The 26,624-nt window shown below is 37.3% G+C and overlaps 1 protein-coding gene across 8 annotated transcripts in view; it reads right to left on the reverse strand.

Annotated features, from left to right (window-relative positions):
* Positions 1-26,624, reverse strand: part of FHIT (fragile histidine triad diadenosine triphosphatase) — a 1,457,066-nt gene that overhangs the window by 1,195,016 nt on the left and 235,426 nt on the right. For 6 of the 8 annotated variants that reach the window (XM_035725008.1, XM_027587841.1, XM_035725003.1 and 3 more), the window contains one exon: positions 4,742-4,811. The exons of the other annotated variants lie outside the window; for them this stretch is intronic. The gene's annotated coding sequence lies outside the window, so the exon portion shown is untranslated. The remainder of the gene's footprint in view (positions 1-4,741; positions 4,812-26,624) is intronic. 8 annotated transcript variants of the gene reach the window in all.

Consider the following 26,624-nt stretch of genomic DNA (forward strand, 5'->3'; position numbering starts at 1 on the left):
AATTTTTGATGTTTATTGGTTTTTCACCTCTGAATTTTTTCTTCTCTGGGATAAAAAAATGTAGTCTAAAGAATTTGTATTCATCAGTATTCAAACTTTCTCCATGTAAATATTCTCTGCTAATGGAGTTCTAAGTCCTATATGTGTCCATTTGATCAAGCTAATCAGTTCTATTATTTAAATCTTCTTTATCCTTTCTAATTTTTTAAGTTATTTTATTTATCAGTATCTGAGAGAATATGTTTGGAACTGCCTGATTCTGATTACTTATATTCTCAATATCTCATGATGATTCTGTTGATTTTTATTTTATATATTTTTGAAATGATGCTGCCCGGTAGTGTAGGTTCAAGATTAATATATCTTCCTAGTAAATTGTTCTTTTATCATTAAATAATAACTCTCTCTAACTATAATAATGCTTTTTGTTTTAAAGCACATTTTGTTATGCTGAGCTAAATAAGTCAATCAGAGCAAGACATATATCATATGATCTCACTGATATGAGGAATTCTTAATCTCAGGAAACAAACTGTGGGTTGCTGGAGTGGTGGGGGGTGGGAGGGATGGAGTACCTGGGTGATAGACATTGGGGAGGGTATGTGCTGTGGTGAGCGCTGTGAATTGTGCAAGACTGTTGAATCACAGATCTGTACTTCTGAAACAAATAATGCAATACATGGTAAGAAAAAAAAAAAGAAGAAGAAGATAGCAGGAAGGGAAGAATGAAGGGGGGGAATCGGAGGGGGAGACGAACCATGAGAGACTATGGACTCTGAGAAATAAACTGAGGGTTCTAGAGGGGAGGAGGGTGGGGGGATGGGTCAGCCTGGTGATGGGTATTAAAGAGGGCACGTTCTGCGTGGAGCACTGGGTGTTATATGGAAACAATGAATCATAGAACACTACATCAAAAACTAATGATGTAATGTACGGTGATTAACATAATAATAATTAAAAATAAAGCACATTTTATCTAATATTAATACAGCATCTACCAGCTTTCTTTTGAAAGGTATTTGCATGGCATATTATTATATCAATTTCCAACTATTTTCTTTCAATCTTCCTATCCCTAATAAGGGTGTACCTTGTAAATAGTTTATAAAGAGTAAAGAGACCTGTTTTCCCTTCCCCATCCAACTTAAAAATCTTCGTCTACTGACAGCTAAAATTAATCATTTTCGCATTATGATTCCTGATATGTTTGGCCTTATTCCAACCATCCAACTGATTTACAATTTCCCCAGAATTAGGGATTATCCAAATGTATCAAGTACTGCACACCACAGCAAGCACTGCTGTATCCAGCTTATGCTCATAATTTTGCAATTCTTGATAAGTCGTTTAGACACATCAGCAAACTATATTCTCTTAAAGCTGGAAGGTAATAAATTCTTATAAAATAACACCTATACATAAAATCCTAAATCAAGATGTCCAGTCCACTATTGTATTTCCTTACCTATAATATGAATATAAAAGAATCTATCTGTCATCTACCTCTGATGCTCTGTTCTTCCCTCTCCCCCCTTACCCCACTATGTTTTTCATTTCTATCTGATACTGCTCTTATTCTGTCTCTCCCTTTCCTGCACCGCTTCCCCACTCCAGCTCTCTTCATCTCTTCCCACGACAACCGCATTAATAACTTCTCTCTCACTGCCTTCATCTTACTCCCGCTCCACTCAAATTCACCCTCCAGTTAAATGAGGGCCTTGTATTTTCAGGTAAGAAATTTGAACTTTACCCTGCAGGTCAGTGCCTCTCAAACTGAAATCCAATGACACAGTCTCATAGCTCCAAACATCCTGGGAGAATTTTTATTTTAATTTGTGGATCAATCTAATGAACAATCTAAAGAATCTAAATGACAACCTGATAATTGAGCTGTGCTTTCCAATGGCAGTGCCTGAGTATGTCCTTCCCCACCCCCATCCACTCTTTTCTGCTCTCAGTGTCATTGGCACCAAACGATCACCTAAAGTGACAGCTTTTAACTTTCAATGTGCAGTAAGCACATCTGGCTGTTAGGCTAGTATGTCCTAATGTTAAAATTGTCCCAAGCCTGCCATTGTGCTCTTTAGTGGAGATGATTTGCAACTGAAAGATATTGTCACCAAATAAGGCTTTAATTTATAAAGTTATTTAATTAATGGAGACTTTGATATGACATCATAAAAACTCATAGTGTGGCAGAGTAATGGTCTATTTTAATTGTTATGGACTAATGAGAAAAGAACAAAGACATAATTAATATGTGAATGATGTGTTTATATCAAATGAAAGCCAAATGATGTTATGGGACACTGTACAAAAGAAGCTTTCCCAATCTTTCAAATAGAGAAAAGCAGTGAGAGAATTGAATCATCATATGGCTCAGAGTAGGAAAAGAATGCAAATGAAAAAAAACCTTTACCAGGATTTGCAAACAGGTAGGAATGCAAATTTGCTGGAGGAGCTGAGGTGGTTTGCTCTGATTGTTTCTATTTCCCCAATGAAATATGAAGTGAGGGCATCAGTTGAGTGGGAGAATTGGGGATGGGAGTTGGAGGTTTGAGGCATAGGTGAAGGTGTAAAAGAGTTGTCTCAGAAAGTAGGAGTACTAAATAAATAAGGTAGGACTGCCAAGTGGAGCAGAGGATCTACTTGAAATTAGTGGACATAAATTTAAGGTAAGTCCATAAAACTTAGCGTTCTTCTCTGCACTCAGACCCAAAGCAAACAGAAAGCTCAGTGAGAGTCAAGAGTTATGCCAGATGAGGATGATGGAGAAGACAGCACCTAAACTTGGTGAGAAGGGAAGTGAGGGCATGAGAGGAATAATGATTAGTGAAGAGTAACAGTGGGTCCGTAGACTGGAGGCCCCAAGGAGTCAAAGAACTCCTATTGGAGTAGGAATGTTGGTGTCACATGAGATGACGTCCTTGGAAAGACAGGAGGTGGTGGTCAGAGAGATGTTTTGAAATGCATTTTGAAAGTCAGCACAATGTTTCTTTCTTTTTTTTTTAAGATTTTATTTATTTATTTATTGGACAGGGGGAGAGGGAGAGAGTACAAGCAGGGGTGAGTGGCAGACGGAGGGAGAAGCAGGCTCCCCGCTGAGCAGGGAGCCCGATGCGGTACTCCATCCCAGGACCCTGGGATCATGACCTGAGCTGAAGGCAGACGCTTAACCGACTGAGCCACCCAGGCGCCCCAGCAAAATGTTTCTTAACAAGGGCTCTATGACATTTGGGATGCAACAATTCTTTATTATGTAGAACTCTCTTGGGTACTGAATGACATGGAGCATCCTTAATTCCTACCCTCTAAAGGCCTGTAGTGTTCCTTACATTTGCAAATTCCCTCTAGGAGAGGGGAGCTTCCCAGGTTGAGAGCCGTTGGTCTGGAGTATGACCAATAGGTAGAGAAGGAGACATTTGCCAGTGAGAAACTCAAGGAAACGAGAGGTCAGAGATGAGTCTTCCATGTGGATATTTTTTACCAACAATGATGGCAGGAGGGTGATGGGCATAAAGACAGAAGAGTGAGCTGGGGGTAAAATTTTCAATACATTCAGAAGAGTAGGCAGTAGGGTATAGTCCAACAGCACCTGCTTTCAAAGCGCTTCTGTGCATGAAGAGAAAAGAAGCTATCTAGAAGTGGTGATGAGGATGAAGAATGACACCAACTCCACTCCAGACACTGAGAAGAAACAGTGACCACCTGAGAGGGTGAGAGGGAAGCAATATCCTTAAGAGGATGTCCAAGAGGATCCGAGCAGGGCTGTCGCAACAGAATTGTTTGTGATGATGGAAATGTTCTACAGCCATGCTGTTCTATAAGATAGCCAATAGCCATAGGTGCCTATCAAGCCCTTGAAAAGAGGCTAGTGTGACTAAGGAAATAATTTTTTTATTTTGTTTAATTTAAATTAATTTGAATGTAAATAGTCACACGTGGCCAGTGGTTACCATATTGGATAGTGTAAAAGAGTAAAAGGTGAAGGGAACATTCACAGATGAGTTTAAAGATGCAGGAAATTCTTCTTGGTCTCTGAGTCTTAAGGAAAAGGGGCAAGGGTAGATGTGAGTCTAGTGAAGTCTGTAGGTTTGGAGCAGGATGGTGAGATAAGTCACACTTGACAGCATCAGCATTTTCAATAAGCAAGATTCCAAAAATTCATTTTAATTCATATGCCTCCTCCCAGACTAACTTCTGGGCCATATTGTTATGGAAAACATTACAGAAAATCTCCTTTTAAAGCTTAAAATGTCACCACCATGTAAAAATTATTTCTTCTCATAAGAACAATCTGGTATTAATAGACTATCACTATTGCCTGTTTCTCTGGGACCTAAGTGTCCCTCCCCCAAAGGCTGGCTTTCTATCTCTAACAAAAGGAGAAAAAAAAATGTAACTTCTGAGATTTCCCTGTTAAAAGAAGCTGCTTTTTAGAAATCATGTTTCTTGCTTTTTCGTGTTTTTACAAGAGAATAGAAAGAAGTATGTTCTTTGTTATCCAAAAAAAGGTAAAAGTATTATGATTGGCTGCAGCCATAAAACTATAACTGGTGTTTTAAGAAAATAATAAAAAAGGGACATGCACCCCCACATCTACCCCACCACACACACAGACTTCCAAAAAGGTGTTATGGTCATGCCCTTAAAAACTCAGCAGCAAGTGTACCAGCAAAAACTGTCAAACTGCCCTCATCAACCAAATGGGCAATGCCAATCTGGGCCCAGGACCACTCACCCAGTGGAAGAATCTCAGGTTTAAGCAGGAGACAGGAAGAGTGCAGGTAGTATCTGGATATTTCTCAACACTGCATTTGGGAATAAAGGAACAGTGAAACACTTCTGATTAGTTTCTGTCTCTCAGTGTTTCTAATTTCCATTTAATTGCAAGCAAAATATCAAAATGCTAGTAGTCCCTAGAGACGGAACACAGTCCCTAGTTCAAAAACCTTAAAATACATAATTAAGAAACAACTTCTGTGGGGTTAATCAGCACAGCACTATAAATGGCTGGACTCCCTAGTAGACAAAGGTCAATTTCTTTCAGTCCTAAGGCAGAATCTTTTCCCTAAATGTTCTTGCCTAGATCCGATGCCAAGCATGTCCATGTTGTCCTATATATCTTGTAGGCTAATTCAGACTTAAAGGGTCTTCTGTATTTTTTTTCCCAGATTGATTGATTGATTGATTTAACACAGAGGGAGAGAGAGCACAAGGAGGGGGAGTGGCAGGCAGAGGGAGAAGCAGACTCCTCACTGAGCAATAAGCCCCACGTGGGACTTGATCCCAGGACCCCAGGATCATGACCTAAGCCGAAGGGAGACCCTCAATCGACTGAGCCACCCTAGCACCCCAAAGCGTCTTCTGTATTAACCACACTTCCGAACTCTAGGGATTGGCCAGAATCAAGCAGAAGTGTCAAGAAATGAAGAACCACAGAGGCCCACAACATTGGTGAAGTTGATTCTGTGAGATGCCCAGCCTTGGATCCACTTTGGGTCCAGAATACAGATTTATGTTTTCACAATAATAAATTCCACAGTTTCTACTATTTGCCCAGGGTTAAACTAAGAGGCTATTCTTGCTCTCACTTTTGGTTTCCCCAATGGGACTTTGATCAACACGGAAGCCAAAAATTATACTGGTGCTAAACCATTAACACCAGTTAGTTCACTATTCTATTCTGTGATCACTGCCAAAGACAGTCATTGTAACTCAGTTTCATTGGGAACAAGAAAACTCAAAGGAGAGTAAGTGAATGGAATGCTTAAAGTACATCTCAGCTTCTGAGGAGAAACCTTAAGAGTCACAGGGAAGAGAGACAAAAAGAGACTGAATTATTAATTCCCAGTGTTTCTCTGCCCACAAGCCCCCTCTGGTGGAGGAACTAACAGGTAATGAAATAGCTATAATACTAATAACCAAAGTTTAAAAAAAGGGGGGGGTTAGATGGGGTGGGGGGAAGAAAAGGCAATCCACAAGACAACCAGCCCCTGTAGAATTAAGAGTCAAATGCAGTGATTAGCAAATATGAGGTGCAACTGGAAAACCACTTACAGATGAAGCAGTCTGATGAATGATTTACCAAAAGGTCAACACTGCTCTTTTATCTTCACCACCCATCAGTATGCATTGCCTTCAATTTGTCTGGCACATAACAGAAAGCAGGCCATAAAATATTCACCATAAAAATTAACCTTATTTTGCAGCATTAAAAAAAGAAACAGAGTTGGATATAGTCTAAGCATATGGGCCAGTTTCTCAATTAGGATTCCTCACATACATTAGAAAAAGCATTGACATTTAAAACCCCGTTCTAAGAGGTAATGTACTCAGCAAGAACCAGAACTCTCTGCCTGATGCTCGGTTTTGCTGATCCCTTTTTAGTTCTCAAACAAGGAAAAGCACCATTAATCCCCTCCCAAAGACCACAGCAGTGACAGGGTTGGGGGCGGTGGTGGATAGTGTCAGCATTTTCCATTTTACTCTTCTGGAAGCCAAACTTCTCTATAGTGTCTGCTTTTAGCTGGTATGGATGCCAGGCTTTCAACCTCAACATGCCTATAATACATTCTGGCAGGTGAGTTGTGAGATGAGCTACCTTCACATTCTCATTTGACAACCTTTGTACAAAAAGAAACACAATGTCAGATGAAAATATATTTTCAGGCAGAAGGGGGATTCTGAAAATTAATCTACTGCCAGATGCCCTTAATCAGACCTGTAAAACTCATTAAAGCCATTTTAACTGAACCAACTCAGTTAATTCCATCAGAAAATTGGTCACTTCCCTCCTCCCTCTCCTCTCTATTTACCAATTGCTTCTCTGATTTTGCCAAATCAATAAGATATTTTGCATCCTGTAGAATAATCTAAGTTATCTGAGTTATTAAAGAATTCCTCAGGGTGCCTGGGTAGCTCAGTCAGTTGAGCATCAGACTCTTGGTTTCCGGCTCAGGTCATGATCTCAGGGTTGTGAGATCAGGGTCCACACTGGGTGAGGAGCCTGCTTGAAATTCTCTCTCTCCCTTTCATTCTCCCCCTCCCCTACTGCTCATGTGCATGTGTGCATGCTCTCTCACTCTCTCTCAAAAAAAAAAAAAATTCCTCTCCCCAGACTCTGTTTAAAGAGAGTAACTAAATATTTACTTACATCGTTATTTGCTGATTTTTTTAAAGAGAGAATCAAAATGAAAGAAAAAAGGTTAAAAGAGTTCTGAAAAAGATATAACTACAAGAATGTTTCCCACTGTACTATTTATAATAGCAAAAACTGGCAATCCTAAATTTCAAACAAAAGAAGATTGTCCAAATTAATTATGGTATAGGCATAAAGAGAAATATTATGTGGACATTAAAAATTAGGTGGTAGAATATTTAATAACATGAAAAAAAGATTCATGGTATTATTAAGAAGGAAAACACTGCAAAAATAGTAGGTAGAGTATTGACAATGGTTATTTTTTGGATAATAAGAAAGTTTGGCAGTCACTGATTGGTCGACCCAGTCTCTGTTAATAACCCCCTCTCTCCAGGACCCCTTACAACTAGGAGTGATTTTATAAAATGAGATATAAGCAGAAGTCTGCCAGGTGGTCAAATAGGCCCCTTTCTGTGTGAATGATCTACACCACCCTGAACCAGCTGATCAATCTGTGACCACAGATTACAATCTCAAAGATAATAGTGAGGGAAGAAGATAAAACCTTGCAAATCAGCTGTTAGTTACCACAAGAAACAACTGCAACTTGAACTTTATATTCATTTTTTCCCCATTTGTTTTGGTGTCCATGTAGATGTGATCAAAGAATAGTCCCTAGGAACCTGTGGAGTTTTACTAGAAGTTAAGGCTTTGGGTTGTATACAGAACAGTAAGTACCATTCCAAAAGAAGGAAGCCACATTACTTCTGGATAAGCCACATTACCTGGATAATAAAAACACAGGGTAGCCATCTTGAAAACTAAAAGTTCACTTTCAAAGTACCCTGATAATAAGAATAAGTATAGGCATGTTTCTCAGCCATTTAGGGTCCAAATAAGTAAGTAAAGGATAGTATAATATAAGTAAGTGACAGAAATATCAGTCCTGCCTGGATTTACACATATATCTTATTAGAGCTATTATTTTATACTGTGGTAATGTGTTTGCATGTCTGTCTTCCCCCTAGACTATAATCTCCCTAAAGACAAGGACCATTTCCTTTCATCATTCCTAAAGACGCCCAAGCCTTCTTCCTTCTAAGATCTCAGAACCAAACTTAGATTCCAACTATAAATGCCTATAAAACATGACATGAATTTTGACTCTAAGTCCTTCTTATATAAGTCATCCTATTTTAAACAACAACAACAACAACTTTTTAACATTTTCAAAATATCCCGAAGGGAGGGAAAAATCACACATTAAATTCTGTCAAGTAACATTTACCTCCTTAGGCCCTGACTAATCAGAAATGACTGGACTTGGCAGCTACTTTTATCACTTGGTCTATAAGCTAAATTCAGTTCCTGTTGCGCCAACTGGAAAATGCCAACATCCCTTCCATCTCATACAACATCCCATCCTGCCAGTCACTCTAGAGTCTGGCAATCTGGTGAGACCACTCCCCATCAGATCAAATATAAATTATAAACCAAATTTACAGGGTCCAAGTAGCACAATTCCAGAAAAGCAATGGTGAAGTTTAAAGAGATTAGAAGGGTACCAGATTTATTACTATTGATTCCCTGCTGGCAATTTCATGGAAAGATATCCACTGCATTTATATAAAGAACATCTGGCTCATTTCCAACTCTTTTGTCTTCAAGTCCTTAAAAAAAAAAATCAACCAAGAAGGATAAAAAAACTAGAAATTGGTGGATAGGGCCCAAAGGTTTTCTCTAGATTAAGAAGCCTTCATCACTACACCCCAATTATGCAAATATGCTCCTGCAAAGTCCAATACATTTATTTATTGAGCCTTACCACTGCCATCCTGGTAACCCAGGGAAGAAGCCAATCTATAATGACTCAAGCCACATTTCACAATAGACTCCAAAGGACACATGATGTCATTTGCTAAAATGACTCAATCCAGATGGAAAGCATTCTGACCTATACATAATTGATTGACCTTTGCTATGCTTTCCTGGTTATTTATATACTATCATATGCATGAATGTATATCAGTGGTATTTACACTTGGCAGCTACTTTTGAGAATGCATTATTCAATTGGGATTTGAAGCTTTTTATGACCATTTCCTGATCAAACATTCATAAATGAAGGACAAGAAAAGATGTTATCTTAAAAATAACATTTAATAGGATCTGGAAACTCTAAAGAAGCTTTGTAGCTCTAATTGTTTTAAATTACAGTGGACAAGATCTATCTATGTAAAGCTAAGTTCAAAACTCTGAAACTAAGAATACTAAAGGGCATTTTATCTCTTTTTCAGCTTGGGGCTCAATAACGATGGTTAAAGACGCTTTACCAAAGGAGTGGAATATCTTGCATACTTGTGAGAAAAGTATCCTACAATGCAGGTAATTAGAGACCATAATAAATGACCAGAGAAAAGGGCACAACTATGTGATGTGATGCTTTTTAACTTTTTTAATTATAACTTTGGTTTTCCAAGAGGGGTAAGCTACAAATTAAATCATATTCACATGATCAAGATGGGTTCAAGATAATCATAGAAGAAGCAAACAGGAAGATTGGGGAATGCAAATACCTAGGACATATGTCCTTACTTCCATTATGCAAACCTAGGGCAGACATCAATAATTGATCACTGAATTCTTAGCCGAAGACCCTGAAATGGATTGAAAACATTTTTCCCATAGTACTCCAGATGAACACTACCAATTAAATGGATTTAGAACATGAAGTGAAATATATTTGCCCTTCCTGAACTAAATAATCATACAGTTATTTCAGATCCAAATATATATCAACTATTAAAAACATTAATGTCATTATGAAATCTTCATAATTCAGAACTCCCTGGTTTGCTTGCCTAAAGTCAATTTCTACTGATCTGAAGGTGGATTCACTGGTACATATTGCTGTTTTGTCATAACAACATGATTAAATAGAAAAGGCTGTATTTATATATAATGATCCAATTAATTCTATCTCTTGCTGCCTTATACTCAAGACCCAATCTAAAACAAAACAGATTTTTAAAACCAACATTTAAAAGTACCTCTCTGAATCCTAGAAAAACATGAAACCAAATTCAGCAGTTTTCCGTAAGTCACAGTATGCTAGTGTTATCAGTAGTATAAGTGAAAAGTAAAGAGGGGGTCTAAACAGAATAAGATGGAAATTCCTGAGTGTTGACACAGGATTATGATAGAGCAATGAAAAGCAATGTGCATAAATCTAAAGAAAGAAAAGATCTAAGATAGATCTAAGAAAAAATCAAGTGGAGAGAACACTACATACAGCAGTGCTTTCCAAGTAGTGTGCCTCAGTGACTAGGTTACAGAGGTCCTAATATCCTGACCCCCTCTGTTCTGGGAATTAATAGTAGCTAGAGTCTTGTGACGAGACATAGATAGCATTTATCCCAAGGCACTGTACAATATTTTCAAGTTCAGCGTGTGCCACGATGTGAAGAAGCTGGGAAGCAGAGACATATGGTATAAAGCCATTTTTATAATGCTCAAAAACTAAAATATATCTTGTTTAGGGATATATACAAATGTGACAAAATTATTTTTTATGAGAAAAGGAAGTGTATGTGGAAAATGTATGAAGTACATTCATTCCTGTAGGACAGTGGTTATTGTTGGAATGGAAAGGCAGGAGAAGAGATAGGGAAGGAACACATAAGTAAATGGTAATATTGCAGTTCTTAAATTGGATGGTGGGTTCATGGGGGTTTGGTTTATTGTGCTCCAAACACATTGTTTTATAAGTATAAAATATTATATAATACATTTTAAAAAACTGTCACGATTAAGAAGCCAGGCAACTTTCTAGCTTATTCAGAATCACTTCACAGTACAATCTCAATATGTCAACTCAAGAACAGATACAACTTCTTCAGGAAAGCTTGAATCCAAGGTTTTAAAGGTCAAAACGCTATGCAGTGATGACAAGATTTTGTTCTGCTAATTCAACATAGTCCACGGGTTTCTAATAATCAATTAGAATACCCAACCTGATGATTACAAGGCTTTGTTCTAATCCAACTAGAGTATTCATGACAAATTACTGGAAACCCAAAGTTCCATCTTCCCATTCAAACAAAATATCATAAAAACCATGTTGCTTCTGAATTAAGATTTATTTAGTTACAAAAAACAAGGGTCCACTTGAGGAGCTCGAGTAAAATGGGATTCTGGACGAGGAATTCCAGGTGTCCCATAGCACACAGGACAGGAAGTATACCCGGGCCTCAGGGGGACCAGAGCTGGGAAGTAAGATGTCGTTCAGATTCAACATCACCACACTCACACTCAGGCTACAGGGCTTATGCCTCTACTTTCTGGAAGATCTGCCCTACTGCCTCTACCTTTAGATGTGCTTTCTCTGCTTTGACACTGACATGACCAAATATCTGTATCTCTTTGAAGCTTCAGTGGAAACTAAGTAGTGTCCTAGGCATCACTTCAAAACGACCAGAGGGAAAAAATCTGCTTAGCCCAACCATGGTTAAGATCAGTCCGCAGCTGGTCTCATCATTCACAACTATACATCAGGAGTTACCAATTCGAACACCGATGGGAGCCAAGCAGGTAATTAAAGGCAGGAAGCTGACTAGCTGTGAAACAAGACCCTGAAAGGAAAGGTCCTATGACAGAGATCATGCTGCTTCTGCTGTTTAGCTATGTTAATGACAGAAATCAGATTTTTCTGAAATTTCCTGATTTTAAAAACATATCTGTAGGCCAGATTAGGCCACTGGCCTCTGCTGTTAGTGTCCCACAAAGAATGAACTGTGGGTATTCCAGATTCAGAGGATCACACTGGGCAATCATGGCTGTAGGTGCCAGCCCCTCGGGTGGAAAGACAGTCCTGCAGAAGGGTCAGAGGTCAGGCATTGACCCCAACAGAGCTCGGATGACACACTACTCCCGCCACGTACACCTTCTCACACACAAAACACACTTCAGCTGAACTTCTAAAAATGTCTTGTTCAAGCTCAGGTGCTACACTAGGTGGAGAGAATTCTCAGGCGGCTCTATATGGCCCAGGTGGTTCATAGAAAAAGGCAGTAAAGTACAAGGAAATCAGACAAAGCAAATGAAAGCCAGGAAAAGACAGCAGCATCTTCTTCTTTTCTAACCATAGCCAAAAATGCTTCCATAAAAAGACTACTCACTAACAAGCAATTACAGATTCTTTTTTTCAATTAACTAAGGGTGACACAGGGGCTCCTGTCTCAATTTCTTCAGCATTCCAGAACAGTTAGACACAGAATCAACTCTAAATTCAACTCCTTAGCTTAGACGTCACTTCCTCTGGGAGGTGTGGTTTGACTCCCTGATCTTGGGGGAGACCAGTGTTCCCTCAGGTGTTTCCACAGCACCATTCTCACCCCCTCCTTCCTACAGCCCCTAATCCCAGTGCTGTATGTGCGCAGCTATTTGTCTCTGATGTGGAGCTGACATGAGTTCTTTGAAAGCAGGGATAATGTCTAGTCCTCCTTTATGCCCCAGTGCCTGTTTGTTGAATAAATACACGTAATCAGACACAATGAAAATTTTGTTTCTATTTTTTAGCAGTTAATTCAGAAAAAAATTTGAATTTAGACTCAATTCTTCCCTATTTTGCATGAACTTTAAGATTTTCACTAAAAATACTACAAACCTTTTACTCAAACAAGAAATGCATATATCATTGAATTGTTGAATTCAAATGAATTGAATTCAACATTGAATATCATTGAATTATTACAAACTCAAAATCACATAGTTGTAGGACTTTCGGGATTACGTAGTCATATTTAGGCTAAAAATCCTTAAAGGCACCTTCTGTCAGCATATAGATATGCATAGACTTTTCCCAATATACCTATATTTTTATAGATATAAATATACCTGGTATAAAGGAATAGGGTATGGTAAAATTTTCTACCTAAGAACATAAAATCCATATATTTAAACTTATGAGAAATTTGGAGAAGTACAGTATATGCATGTCCATTCTAAAGAAATGAGTCTTGGCAAATTTCCCTAGTACTGAGAACTGTTTAGCAGGAATTAATCTTTAAATGAAATAGCCTAAAAATGAAATAGATGTAGTATTATTTATAGTTAAGTCTTGTTCTTCAGTAATTATTGAAGGTGACACTGGTATGTTTTATCATTGGCAATTGGACTGAATTTGACCAAATGTCTCCCTTTGCTCATGAAAAATAGATGTAATGTTCCAATTTTTACTGCTATCCCAGCTTTGGTGATGCTTCATTATGTGCAATTTGGTAGCCCAAATAATGTGGGGGAAACAGAGCACTATTTCAAAGCTATAAGTGTATCTGTGGCAGAAAGAATGTTAAGTGCAGTCCATGTCTCCAGACACTTGACCCTAAGTTAGGACAAATTAACTTCAAAAGACTTAATGTTTTATCTTGAACAGGGGTAAGTTTTGTCTTCTCATTCTAGCTAGATGGAAGTATTCGGCAAATGTCTTCTTCGGAAAGAATGATTTAGTAATGGGATTATAATCAGTGTCATATGGATAGATCAAGCAAACTGAAGGACAAATGGGTGTATGAAGGAATGAACAGCAGCATTTGCTAAGGAGAATTCTGTTCGTGGGTATTACCAAATGAAAGGGATATTGGGTTATATTAAATTAAACATATCTCCTTACTCCAGGAATTGTCAGTCTTTAATATTCATAATGGTCCTTGTGGATTTTCAGTAGGGGGATGGAGTACTCAATATTTGCCATGCTTATTGTCTACATAAAGGCTCTATACATGTAACCACTCTTAGGAAGAGCAGTGCTATTGGACAAATCTCAGTTGAAATTCTAGCTCTGTCACTTAATAGTGGCGTTCCCATGTGCAAATTTCTTAACCCCTCTGAGTATCAGTTCCCTCATTTGAGAAATCATCAGAAGTTCTGCCCTTATGAACCATGAGAGACTATGGACTCTGAGAAACAAACTGAGGGTTCTAGAGGGGAGGGCATTGGGGGGATGGGTTGGCCCAGTGATGGGTATTAAGGAGGGCATGTATTGCATGGAGCACTGGGTGTTATATGCAAACAATGAATCATGGAACACTACATCAAAAACTAAGATTAACATAACATAAAAAAAAAAAGTTCTGCCCTTGAGGGGCACCTGAGTAGCTCAGATGCTTAAGATTCTGCCTTCGGCTCAGGTCATGATCCCAGGGTCCTGGGATCGAGACCCGCATCAGGCTCCTGGCTCAGCGGGGAGCCTGCTTCTCCCTCTCCCTCTGCCTCTCCCCCTGCTCATGCTCTCTCTCTCTGTATCTCTGTGTCTCAAATGAATAAGTAAAATCTTAAAAAAAAAAAGTTCTGCCTTTGACTTCCCTTTAACGTTATTTCACACAATTAGTAACAGATAATAACATCTTCAGCTGCCATTATTCATCTCTTATTCAATTTACAAATTTATACACATACTTCTATGCATTCAACAAACAACAGGCTGAGCTGGTAACCGGCCATAAACAAAGATCGTTTCTGAACTCACAGAACTGATGGCCTTGTTGGGGAGACAGTGATGAACTACAGCAACACAGATGAGTAGCAGGCGCCAAAAAGACAGACTATAACAAGGGTCCTAAAATATTCTGTAGAAGGGAAAACACTGAAGATGAAATCTGAGGAGAGAGAACTAACTCAATGGAGATGAAGGAAACAAAATCCAACAGGCCAAGGGAACAAGATGTGCAAAGGCCCTGTGGCAGGATGGAGGACAGTGATTTTGAGGAAGAGGAAGAAAGGGCAGTGTAGTTGGAGTTCAGAGGGCTAAGGAGGCATGATGTGGAAAAAATCAAGAGAGGAAGACGGGGCATGTTAGCTTGTTGAATGGTGGAAATGGTTCCCACCGGCACAGTGGCATGATCAAACTAGCATTTTGAAAATCTCCCTCAAGCTACATTTGGAAAATAGATTGCAGGGGGACATGAATGAAAACAAGAACGTGATTTGGGATTGCTAGAGTCCCCCAGCCCAGTCGGCCATAAGAGGCAAATTTAATCCTCTCTGAATTTAGCTATAAGCAACAACTTTATATTGTTTACCAAAGAAACAGTTTAAATATATTTATGTTTTAGATATGTAGTATCTTCTTGTAAAACTACATTATTGTTACTCTTAGCCTAATATGTTGTAAATTGTGTTGCTCACTCCTCCTCACTCACTTTCCATCAGTGTTGGTATGTGCATTTCTTGTTCCTGCCAAAGACTCAAGAGAAGAACAAATTTATTTGTAGGAATATGTATGGGAACCTAATGAACAGTACTGTTACACTATATTAGTTGTTATCATTCCTTACTCTAAGTGCTCTTAATCTCTTAAACAAACAAATAGAACATGGTAAAAAAAAAAAAAGTAAGCATTACAAATATGTAAGAGTTTAGCATATTGATCACTCATCAAATTTGACAGAAAAGATAAACTTGGTCTCAATACATATGCTTTCATTTTAAAAGATTTAGGTAGCAAGTAGATAACTCTTTAGGGGCGCCTGGGTGGCTCAGTCGTTAAGCGTCTGCCTTCGGCTCGGCTCATGATCCCAGGGTCCTGGGATCAAACCCCACATTGAGCTCCCTGCTCTGCATGAAGCCTGCTTCTCCCTCCTCCACTCCCCCTGCTTGTGTTCCCTCTCTCGCTGTCTCTCTCTCTGTGTCAAATAAATAAATAAAATACTTTTTTTAAAAAAAGATAACTCTTTAAAAACAGTACAGCAAAGTATAAATATATACATAAATGAAAAGTATAGGATAAAATATTTACAGTGGTTAATTCTGAGGAATGGGTTTGGGTTGCAAGTATAGGGGGCTTTCTCTATTACTTTATAATGCTTATGCACTGTTTGAATTTTAGAAGCAGGAATTTTTTGCTAACAAAAATAGAAGAAAAAAGGGCAGATATGAAAAACAAGATCAATAAAATAATGTCAGTGGTAATGCCAGGGAAACATTTATCATAGAAACTAAATGCATTACAATAGACTTTCATTATGTGCAATTATTTTTCTAGGCCCATGATCTGACTGGTCCATGGTATACATCTATACCCTAACCATGTTTAGTTAACAAAGGGATCATTTGTATTTGAGTCCCATCTATGCAAAAAAGAACTCAACATATTAAACTCACACTGACATTAAAAAATATATATATATATTTTTTGCCCAACCTGGGGCTTGAACTCACAACCCTGAGATCAAGAGTTGGTTGCTCCACACACCAAGCAAGCCAGGCGTCCCTCATATTAACATTTTAAATCAAATTATAGGTAAATAAAAGTAAGATGCTACAATATACAGGAGGGATTATTCATTTCGATTGACTGAAAATATTAAAAGAGGGGCGCCTGGGTGGCTCAGTCGTTAAGCGTCTGCCTTCGGCTCAGGTCATGATCCCAGGGTCCTGGGATCAAGCCCCGCATCGGGCTCCCTGCTTGGTGGGAGGCCTGCTTCTCCCTCTCCCACTCCCCCTGCTTGTGTTTCCTCTCTCGCTCTCTCGCTCTCTTTCAAAATAAATAAATAAAATCTTTTTTAAAAAAAGAAAATATTAAGAGAGCTGGTGAATGCCGTATTTGTAAACAAAAATAATTTTTAAAGGGAAGTGGCAAAATCCACATCCAATTGGATCGATTTGATGTGTCAATAGCAGTCCTGTTAGAGAGCAGAAATGAGATTCTCTTCACACCTTCCCTACTTTTAGGCTGTGGCCACCTCAAGATAAGAAGCAAATCCCATTTTAGACAACCCAGTTACGAGGTTTCCCAAAATGAGCATTCATAAGAATCACCTTTGTGGCTTATTAAAAATGCAGATCCTTGCCTATCCCATGATTATGAAAATATTCTATTTTTCTTACATTACTGAACTTGCAAAACTATCCAATATAATAATGAATAAAAGTGGAAATAACCAATACCCTTATCTTATTCACAATATCAACAAAAAAGCTGTCAATATTTCAAAATTAAGTATGAGGTTTGCTGTAGCTTTTTTGCAGATATCATTTTTCTAATTAAGGAAGTTCTGCTCCATTCACATTTTATTAAAAGTTTTTTATCATGAATGAGTGTTAAATTTTATCAAAGGCATTTTTTTCCCTTCATCTATTGAGATGATCATATGGTTTTTCACTTTTACTCTATTAATGTGGTAAATTGTTTTGATTGATTTTCAAATAATCAACTTGCTTTCCTGGAATGAACCCAACTTTGTAGTGATATATTAACTTTTATATATATATATCACCGACTTTGATTTACTAATGTTTTGGCTAGGATTTTAGCATCTATCTTCATGAGAAAAATTGGACTATGAACTTCCTTTCTTTGAATACCCCTCTCAACATTGGGGTCAAGGTTATGCTGGCCTAATAATGTGAGTTTATATATGATTAGTATTGTTTCTTCCTTAAATATTTGGGAAAATTTGCTGGTGAATTTAACTAGTTTGTTCTTCGTGGGACAATCTATAATTATGAAGCTAATTTATTTAATAGATGTAAGATAACTCAGATTTTCTAAAATGTATTATATCAATTTCAATTTTTTCCTGGTTTTATTGAGAAGTAATTGACATTCATCACTATATAAGTTTAAAGTATACAGCATGAAGTTTTAATTTATAAATACTGTGAAGTGATTACAACATAGGTTCAAATATTTTTAAAAATAATTTTTAAAAAGAAAGAAAAATAAGAAAAAAAGGAAATAAATTTTTCTTGTGGCAAGTACTCTTAGGATTTACTTCCTTGACAACCTGCCTATATATCATGTAGCAGTGTTAACTATAGTTGTCATATTGTACATTACATCTCTAGTACTTATTTATCTTATAACAGGAAATTTGTACATTTTTGACCACCTCCCTCCAATTCCTCCTCTCCCACACTTCACCTCTGGTAACCACAAGTTTGCTTTCTTTTTGTTTTTGTTGTTAGATTGTACATATAAGTGATATCATACAGCAATTGTCTTTCTCTGATTTACTTCATTTAGCATAATGCTCTCAATGTCCATCCATATTTTTGAAAATAGGATTTCCTCTTTTTTTATGACTGAATAATATTTGTGTGTGTGTATAATGGAATTTTGGTGTGTTTTTAAAAAATTTAACCATTTCTTTTAAATTTTCAAATTTATTGGCATAAATTTTTTATAATATCTTTTTACTATCTTTTTAATATCTGCAGTTTAGTGTTATCCTTTTTGCATTTGTGATTTTAGCAATCAACCTTACATTTTTCTTCAATTATTTGTACCAGAATTTTATCAATTTCACTAGCCTTTTCCAAGAACCAACTTTTTTATTGTTCCTTTTTCCTACTTCAGTTATTCTGATCTTATATTTATTTTCTTCTAATTTCTTTGGGTTTGTTTTCTAGATCCTTGAAACTGATCCTTGAGATTACTAAATTTTAGACTTTCTTGTTTTCTAATATAAGAATCTAAGGCTATCAATGTCCCTATACCTACTGCTTTAACTGCAACCCACAATGTTTGAAATGATAGGTTGCATTTTCATTATCAGTTACAAAAATATTTCTAATTTTCCTTGTGATTATTTTCTTTGACACACAGGGGAAAGGGTATTACTTAATGTCCAAATACTGGAATTTTTTCATTAATATTCTGTTACTAATTTAATACTACTATGACCAGAAAATAAACTCTTGAGGAGAGAATTAAGATGGCAGGAGTAGGGGACCCTAATTTCATCTGGTCCCCGGTATTCAGCTAGATTTATCAAATCACTCAGACCACCTGCAAAATCAACTGGAGATCTGAGAAAAGAATTGCTATAATTCTAAGAGTAGAAAAGTGATGATTTTTTCTAAGGTAGGAGGTGTGGAGATGTGAATGGGAGGCGATAAATCAGAAGATAAACCATGGGATGAGGGAGGCTCCGTTAGCCGGGTACCGAAAAGAGTTATAAGCATCGGAGTGCAAAATCAGATTAGAAGTCTGCCTGAAAGATGTTCAGGGAGTGAGGTGGGGCAGAACCCCAGGTGGGACAGCATGGTCTCAGGATCCCCAGGGTCACAAAAAGAATGGGCGTGCCTGAGTGTGGCAGAGTTCCCAAGCACTGGAACAGGGAAGCCAGTTCCCTGGCTGAATCCAGGGCCTGGCTTTCTGCTCAGTGTTGCCATAAACCTGGAACCACCGTAAGGTCAGGCCAATGCTTTCCGAGCAGGGGCCCAGCAAAGGCAGAACTGAGGGAAGACCCCCCCAATCCCTCACCAGGGGAGAAGAGGCATAGGTGTGCACCCCAAGAGTCCATAAAGTTTGGAGATGCCAGACGGGCTCTCGTGACTGAGATAAAAATGCTCTGTCATAGGCTAGGTGAACAGAGTTCCAGTGGAAACCAGGGAGACAAGAGGGATAGACTGTTTTTCTGTGATGGCTCACTGAAGAGTAGGGGGTGCAAACTTTCAGCTCCAGGGCTAGACATCAGGGCTCCACCATTTTCATCCCTGACACCAACTCCTGGAGTTGCTTACACTGAACCCAGCCTCCTGGCAAGGGGGGTACAATTCCACCCAGGCAAAGACACCCAAGGATCAGTGCAAGAGGTCCCTTTCCCAGAACACCAGCAGGAACTTCCCACTAATACCATATTTACCGATCATACAGAAGTGTAAAACTCCAGTCTTGGGGAAAGAAGTATATAGCATTCATGGTCTTCTTATTACTCTTTAGTCCATGAGTTTTATATTTTATTTTCCTTTTCAGCTATTTTCCAATTTTATCAATCATTTTATTAAGTCTTTTTTAATTTTCATTTTTTTACTTATGTTACATATATATACATATTTCATTTTTGGCTTCCTTTCATTGTTTTCAACTTCATTCCTATATATATATATATATATATATATATGTATATACATATATATATGTATATGTATATACATATATATAACTTTTTCATTCTCTCCTATGTTGGGATCTAGTTTCTTCTAACAAACAGGCCAAAATACACGCAGGATCTAGTTTATTGTTCTGTTCAAATACTTATTTGACTTTAATATTCTCGGGGTTTTTTTTTCCTTTTCTTTTTGGTTTCTGTTCTCTTCTGATTTGTGTAGTGAATATTTTTCTGGTGTTGTTGTTGCTATTTTTGTATTTTCCCTCTCTTTCATCTATTCTTTTCTGGACATAATGACAAGACAGAAGAACTCACCCCCAAAAACAGAACAAGAGGCAGTACTCACTGCCAGGGATTTAATAAATATGGATATAAGTAAGATGTTAGAACTAGAATTCAAAACAATGATTATAAAGATACTAGCTGGGCTTGAAAAAAGCATAGAAGACATTACAGAATCCCTTATTGGAGAAATAAAAGAACTAAAATCTCATCAGGTTGAAATAAAATAGGCTACTACTGACATACAATAAAAAATGGAGGCTCTAACTGGTAGGATAAATGAGGCAAAAGAGAGAGCTAGGGATGTAGAAGACAAAATGATGCAGAATAAGGAATCTGAGAAAAAGAGAGATAAACAACTACTGGATCATGAGGGAAGGATTCGAGAGATCAGTGATACCATAAAGCAAAATAATATCAGAATAATTGGGGTCCCAGAGGAAGAGGAAAGAGAAAGAAAGGGGTAGAAGGTTTATTTGAACAAATTATAGTAGAGAACGTCCCTAATCTGGGGAAGGAAACAGGCATTCAAGTCCAGAAAGCACACAGAAATCTGCTCAAAATCAATAAAAAATAGGTCAATACCTCAACATATAATAGTGAAGCTTGCAAATTTCAGAGACAAAGAGAAAATCCTGAAAGCAGCTCGGGGATAAAAGGTCCTGAACCTACAAGGATAGAAACATAAAGCTGGGAGAGACCTATCCATAGAGACCTGGCAGGCCAGAAAGGACTGGCATGATATACTCAGGTTGCTAAATGAGAAAAATATGCAGCTAAGAATACTTTACCCAGCAAGGCTGTCATTCAGAATAGGAGAGAAAAAGAGCTTCCACTACAAATAGAAACTAAAATTATTTGTGATCACTAAACCAGCCCTGCAAGAAGTATTAAAGGAAATCCTTTAAGTGACGAGAGAGCCCAAAAGTAACAAAGACCAGAAAAGAACGGAGACAATCCACAGAAACAGTGACTTTACAGGTAATACAATGGCACTGAATTCATATCTTACAGTAATTACTCTGAATGTAAATGGGCTAAATGCTCCAATCAAAAGACATAGGGTATACGATTGGATAAAAAAATAAGACCCATTGAGCTTTATGCTGTCTGCAAGAGACTCATTTTAGACACAAAGACACCTCTAGATTGAAAGTGAGGGGTTGGACAACAATTTCTCATGCTAATGGATATTAAAAGAAAGCTGGGGTACCAATCCTTATATCAGACTAATTAGATTTTAAAACAAAGACTGTACTAAGAGATGAAAAGGGATATCATAATTAAATGGTCTATCCAACAAGAAGATCTAACAGTTGTAAATATGTATGCTCCTAATGTGGGAGCAGCCAATTATATAAGCCAATTAATAACAAAATTAAAGAAACACATCAATAATATAATAATAGTTGGGGAATTTAACACCCCACTCACTACAATGGACAGATCATCTAAGCAGAAGATCAGCAAGGAAACAACAGCTTTGAATTACACACTGGACCAGATGGATCTTAAAGGTATGTTCAGAGCACTTCATCCTAAAGCAATAGAATACACATTCTTTTCAAGTGGACATGGAACATTCTTCAGAATGATCACATACTGGGTCACAAATCAGGCCTCAACTGGTACCAAAAGATTGGGATCATTCCCTGTATATTCTCAGATCACAATGTTTTAAAACTTGAACTCAATCACAAGAGAAAATTTGGAAGGAACACAAACACATGGAGGTTAAAGAGCATCCTACTTAAGAATGAATGGGTCAACCAGGAAATTAAAGAACAATTTTAAAAATTCATGGAAGCAAATGAAAATGAAAACACAACAGTTCAGAACCTTTGGAATGCAGCAAAGGCAGTCCTAAGATGTTAGTATATAGCAATACAAGCCTTTCTCAAAAAACAAGAAAAGTCTCAAGTACACAACCTAACCCTACACCTAAAGGAGCTGGAGAAAGAACAACAAATAAAGCCTAAACCCAGCAGGAGAAGAGAAATAATAAAGATCAGAGCAGAAGTCAATGAAATAGAAACCAAAAGAACAGTAGAACAGATCAACGAAACTAGGAGCTGGTTCTTTGAAAGAATTAATAAGATTGATAAACCCCTAGCCAGACTTAACAAAAGAAAAGAGAAAGGACCCAAATTAATAAAATCACATGAAAGAGGAGCGATCACAACCAACACCAAAGAAATACAATTACAAGAACATACTATGAACAACTATACGCCAACAAATTAGGCAATCTGGAAGAAATGGATGCATTCCCAGAAACATACAAACTACCAAAACTGAAACAGGAAGAAATAGAAAACCTGAACAGACCCATAACCAACGAAGAAATTGAAGCAGTAATCCAAAATCTCCCAACAAACAAGAGTCCAGGACTGGATGGCTTCCCAGGGAAATTCTACCAAACATTTAAAGAAGAATTAATACCTACACTTCTGAAGCTGTTTCAAAAAACAGGAATGGAAGGAAAACTTCCAAACTCGTTCTATGAGACCAGTATTACCTTGATCCCCAAACCAGACAAAGACCTCAACAAAAAGGAGATTACAGAACAATAACCCTGATGAACATGAATGTGAAAATTCTCACCAAGATACTAGCCAATAGGATCCAACAGTACATTAAAAGGATTATTCACCATGAGCAAGTGAGATTTATTCCTGGGATGCAAGGGTGGTTCAACATTTGCAAATCAATGAATGTGATACACCACATTAATAAAAAAAAGGACAAGAACCATATGATCCTCTCAACCGATGTAGAAAAAGCATTTGACAAAATATAGCATCCTTTCTTGATTAAAAGTCTTCACAGTATAGAGATAGAGGGAATATACCTCAATATCATAAAAGCCATATATGGAAAATCCAGAGCAAAATCTCAGTTTTTTCCCTAAGGTCAGGAACACGACACGGATATCCACTCTTACCACTGTTGTTCAATATATACTAGAAGTCCTAGCCTCAGCAATCAGACAACAAAAAGAAATAAAAGACATCCAAATTGGCAAAGAAGTCAAACTATCACTCTTTGCAGATGACATGATACTCCATCTGGAAAACCTAAAAGACTGTATCCCCAAATTGTTAGATCTCATACAGGAATTCAGCAAAGTGGTAGGATATAAAATCAATGTACAGAAATCAGTTGCATTTCTATACATTAACAATGAGACAACAGAAAGAAAAATTAAGGAATCGATCCCATTTACACCCAAAACAATAAGATACCTAGGAATAAACCTAAACAAAGATGTAAATGATCTATGCTCTGAAAACTAAAGAACGCTTATGAAAGAAATTGAGGAAGACAAAAAGAAATGGAAAAACAGTCCATGTTCAGGGATTAGAAGAACAAATACTGTTCAAATGTCTATGCTACCCAGACCAATCTACACATTCAATGTAATCCCTATCAAAATACCATCAACATTTTTCACAGAGCTGGAAGAAATAATCCTAAAATTTGTATAGGAAGAGAAAAGGCCCTAAATAGCTAGAGGATGTTAAAAAAAAGAAAACGAAAGCTGGTGGCATCACAATTCCGGCAAGCTGTACTACAAAGCTGTAATCATCAAGACAGTATGGTACTGACACAAAAACAGATACATAGATCAATGGAACAGAATAGAGAACCCAGAAATGGACCCTCAACTCTATGGTCAACTTCTCTTTGACAGAGCAGGAAAGAATGTCCAATGGAAAAAAGACAGTCTCTTCAACAAATGGTGTTGGGAAAATTGGATAGCCACGTGTAGAAGACTGAAACTGGACCATTGTCTTACACCATACACAAAAATATACTCAAAATGGATGGCAGACCTAAATGAGACAGGAATCCATCAAAATCCTAGAGGAGAATACAGGCAGCAACCTCTTTGACCTCAGCTGCAGGAACTTCTTGCTAGACACATCTCTAAAGGCAAGGGAAACAAAAGCAAAAATGAACTATTGGGACTTCATCAAGATAAAAAGCTTCTGCATGGCAAAGGAAGCAGGTACAAAATTAAAACTCCCAACCTACAGAATGGGAGAAGATATTTGCAAATGACGTATTAGATAAAGGGCTAATATCCATGATCTAGAAAGAGCTTATCAAACTCAACACCCAAAAAACAAAAAAATCTAGTGAAGAAATGGGCAGAAGACATGAACAGACATTTCTCCAAAGAAGACATACAAATGGCCAATAGACACATGAACAAATGCTCAACATCACTGGACATCAGATAAATACAAATCAAAACCTCAATGAGATACCACCACACACGAGTCAGAATGGGTAAAATTAACAAGCCAGGAAACAATAAATTTTGGCGAGGATGTGGAGAAAGGGGAACCTCTTACACTGTTGGTCAGAATGGAAGCTGGTACAGCTACTCTGGAGAACAGTATCGAGGTTCCTCAGAAAGTTAAAAATAGAGCTACCCTATGACCCGGCAATTGCACTACCAGGGATTTACACAAAGGATACAAACATAGTGATTTGAAGGGGCACTTGCACCCCAATGTTTATAGCAGCCATGTCCACAGTAGCCGAACTATGGAAAGAGTGCAGATGTCCACCAACAGATGAATAGATGAAAAAGATATGGTATATGTATGTGTGTGTGTATATATATATATATACACACACACAAACACACACACACACAATGGAATATTACACAGCAAAAAAAAAAAGAGAGAGAGAAAGAAATCTTACCATTTGCAAGGACGCGAATAGAACTAGAGGGTATTATGCTAAGCAAAATAAGCCAATCAGAGAAAGATAATTATCACATGATCTCATCATATGTGGAATTTATGAAACAAAACAGGATCATAGGGGAAGGGAGGGAAAATAAAATAAGGCAAAATCAGAGAGGGAGACAAACCATAAGAGACTCTTTACTATAGGAAACAAACTGAAGGTTGCTAGATGGGAGGTGTGTGGGGGGATGGGATAACTGGGTGATGGGATTTAAGGAGGACTCGTGATGTAATGAGCACTGAGTGTTATATGCAACTGGTGAATCACTGAACTCTACCTCTGAAATCAATAATACAGTCTATGTTAATTTACTGAATTTAAATAAAATTTTTAAAAAAAGAAAAAAGAAAATCAACTCCATGGTTTCAATCCTTGGAGATTGGTTGAGAAAAGCCTTTGTCTAGACATATGAACTATTTGCTAAATGTTCCTGTGCACTTAAAACTTAAAAATTATATATTCCTAAAAAATTATATTTAAAAAAATTTTTAATTATATATTCTTCATTGGTGGGTGCAGTGTTCTGTATATTGCAATTAGGTCATGTTTTTTCAATGTGGTATTTAAATCTTCTATATATTTACTAACTTATTTTTCTGCATGTTCTATTAATTAATGAAAAAGGCATGACAAAATCCCAACTAAGATTGAAGATTTCTATATTTCTTCTTTTACTGTTATAGTTACTTACTTTTTAATATTTTGAGGTCATGCTATTTGTTTGCATACATACAGCTACAGTGCATCTTTTGGTTAGTGTTTGCATGGTATTTGTGGGTTGTTCGGTTTTTTTTAAGATTTTATTTACCTATTTGAGAGAGAGAGATCACAAGCAGGAGGGAGGGGCAGAGGGGAAGGGAGAAGCAGACTCCTTGCCGAGCAGGGAGCCCAATGTGGGGCTTGATCCTGGGACCCCGAGATCATGACCTGATCCCGAAGGTAGATGCTTAACTGACTGAGCCACCTACGCACCCCTATTTTTATATGCTTTTATTCTTTATATGGTTTTATATTTAGAGTATACCCCATGTAGTCAGTATACAGTTGTCTTGTTTTTATAACATAGTCTAAAAATCTTTGTTTTTAAATTGAAGTATTTCATCCTTTCACATTAATGTAATTACTCTTACATTTGTGTTTAAATCACTATCTTAATATGTTCTTTATTTGTTCTAGAGTTCTTTGTTCCTTAATTCTCCTTTGTCTTCAATTAAACAATTTTTTAAATTATTCCATTTTCCCCTTCCATCAGCTTGTTAGTTATACATTCTTTTAGTGGTTACCACAAAAATAAAATGTGTTCCCTTGCCTTATTAGAATCTACCATAATTGACATTTTTACCACTCCCTGGATAAGGACTTTACATGATTTTAACTTCATTTACCCCTCATCAAATTGCCACCTTATGTGTTATTACTGCTTTTCATTGCAAAAATAAAATTTTTATAATTTTATAAAATTAAATTTTATTAAAATTTTATTTTTAATTCCACATATATTTTAAGCTTTTTGTTATGGAGAGTTCTAACATAGACTT

Source organism: Zalophus californianus, chromosome 1 (genome assembly GCF_009762305.2).
Source record: "Zalophus californianus isolate mZalCal1 chromosome 1, mZalCal1.pri.v2, whole genome shotgun sequence".
In the NCBI taxonomy this organism is placed as follows: domain Eukaryota; kingdom Metazoa; phylum Chordata; class Mammalia; order Carnivora; family Otariidae; genus Zalophus; species Zalophus californianus.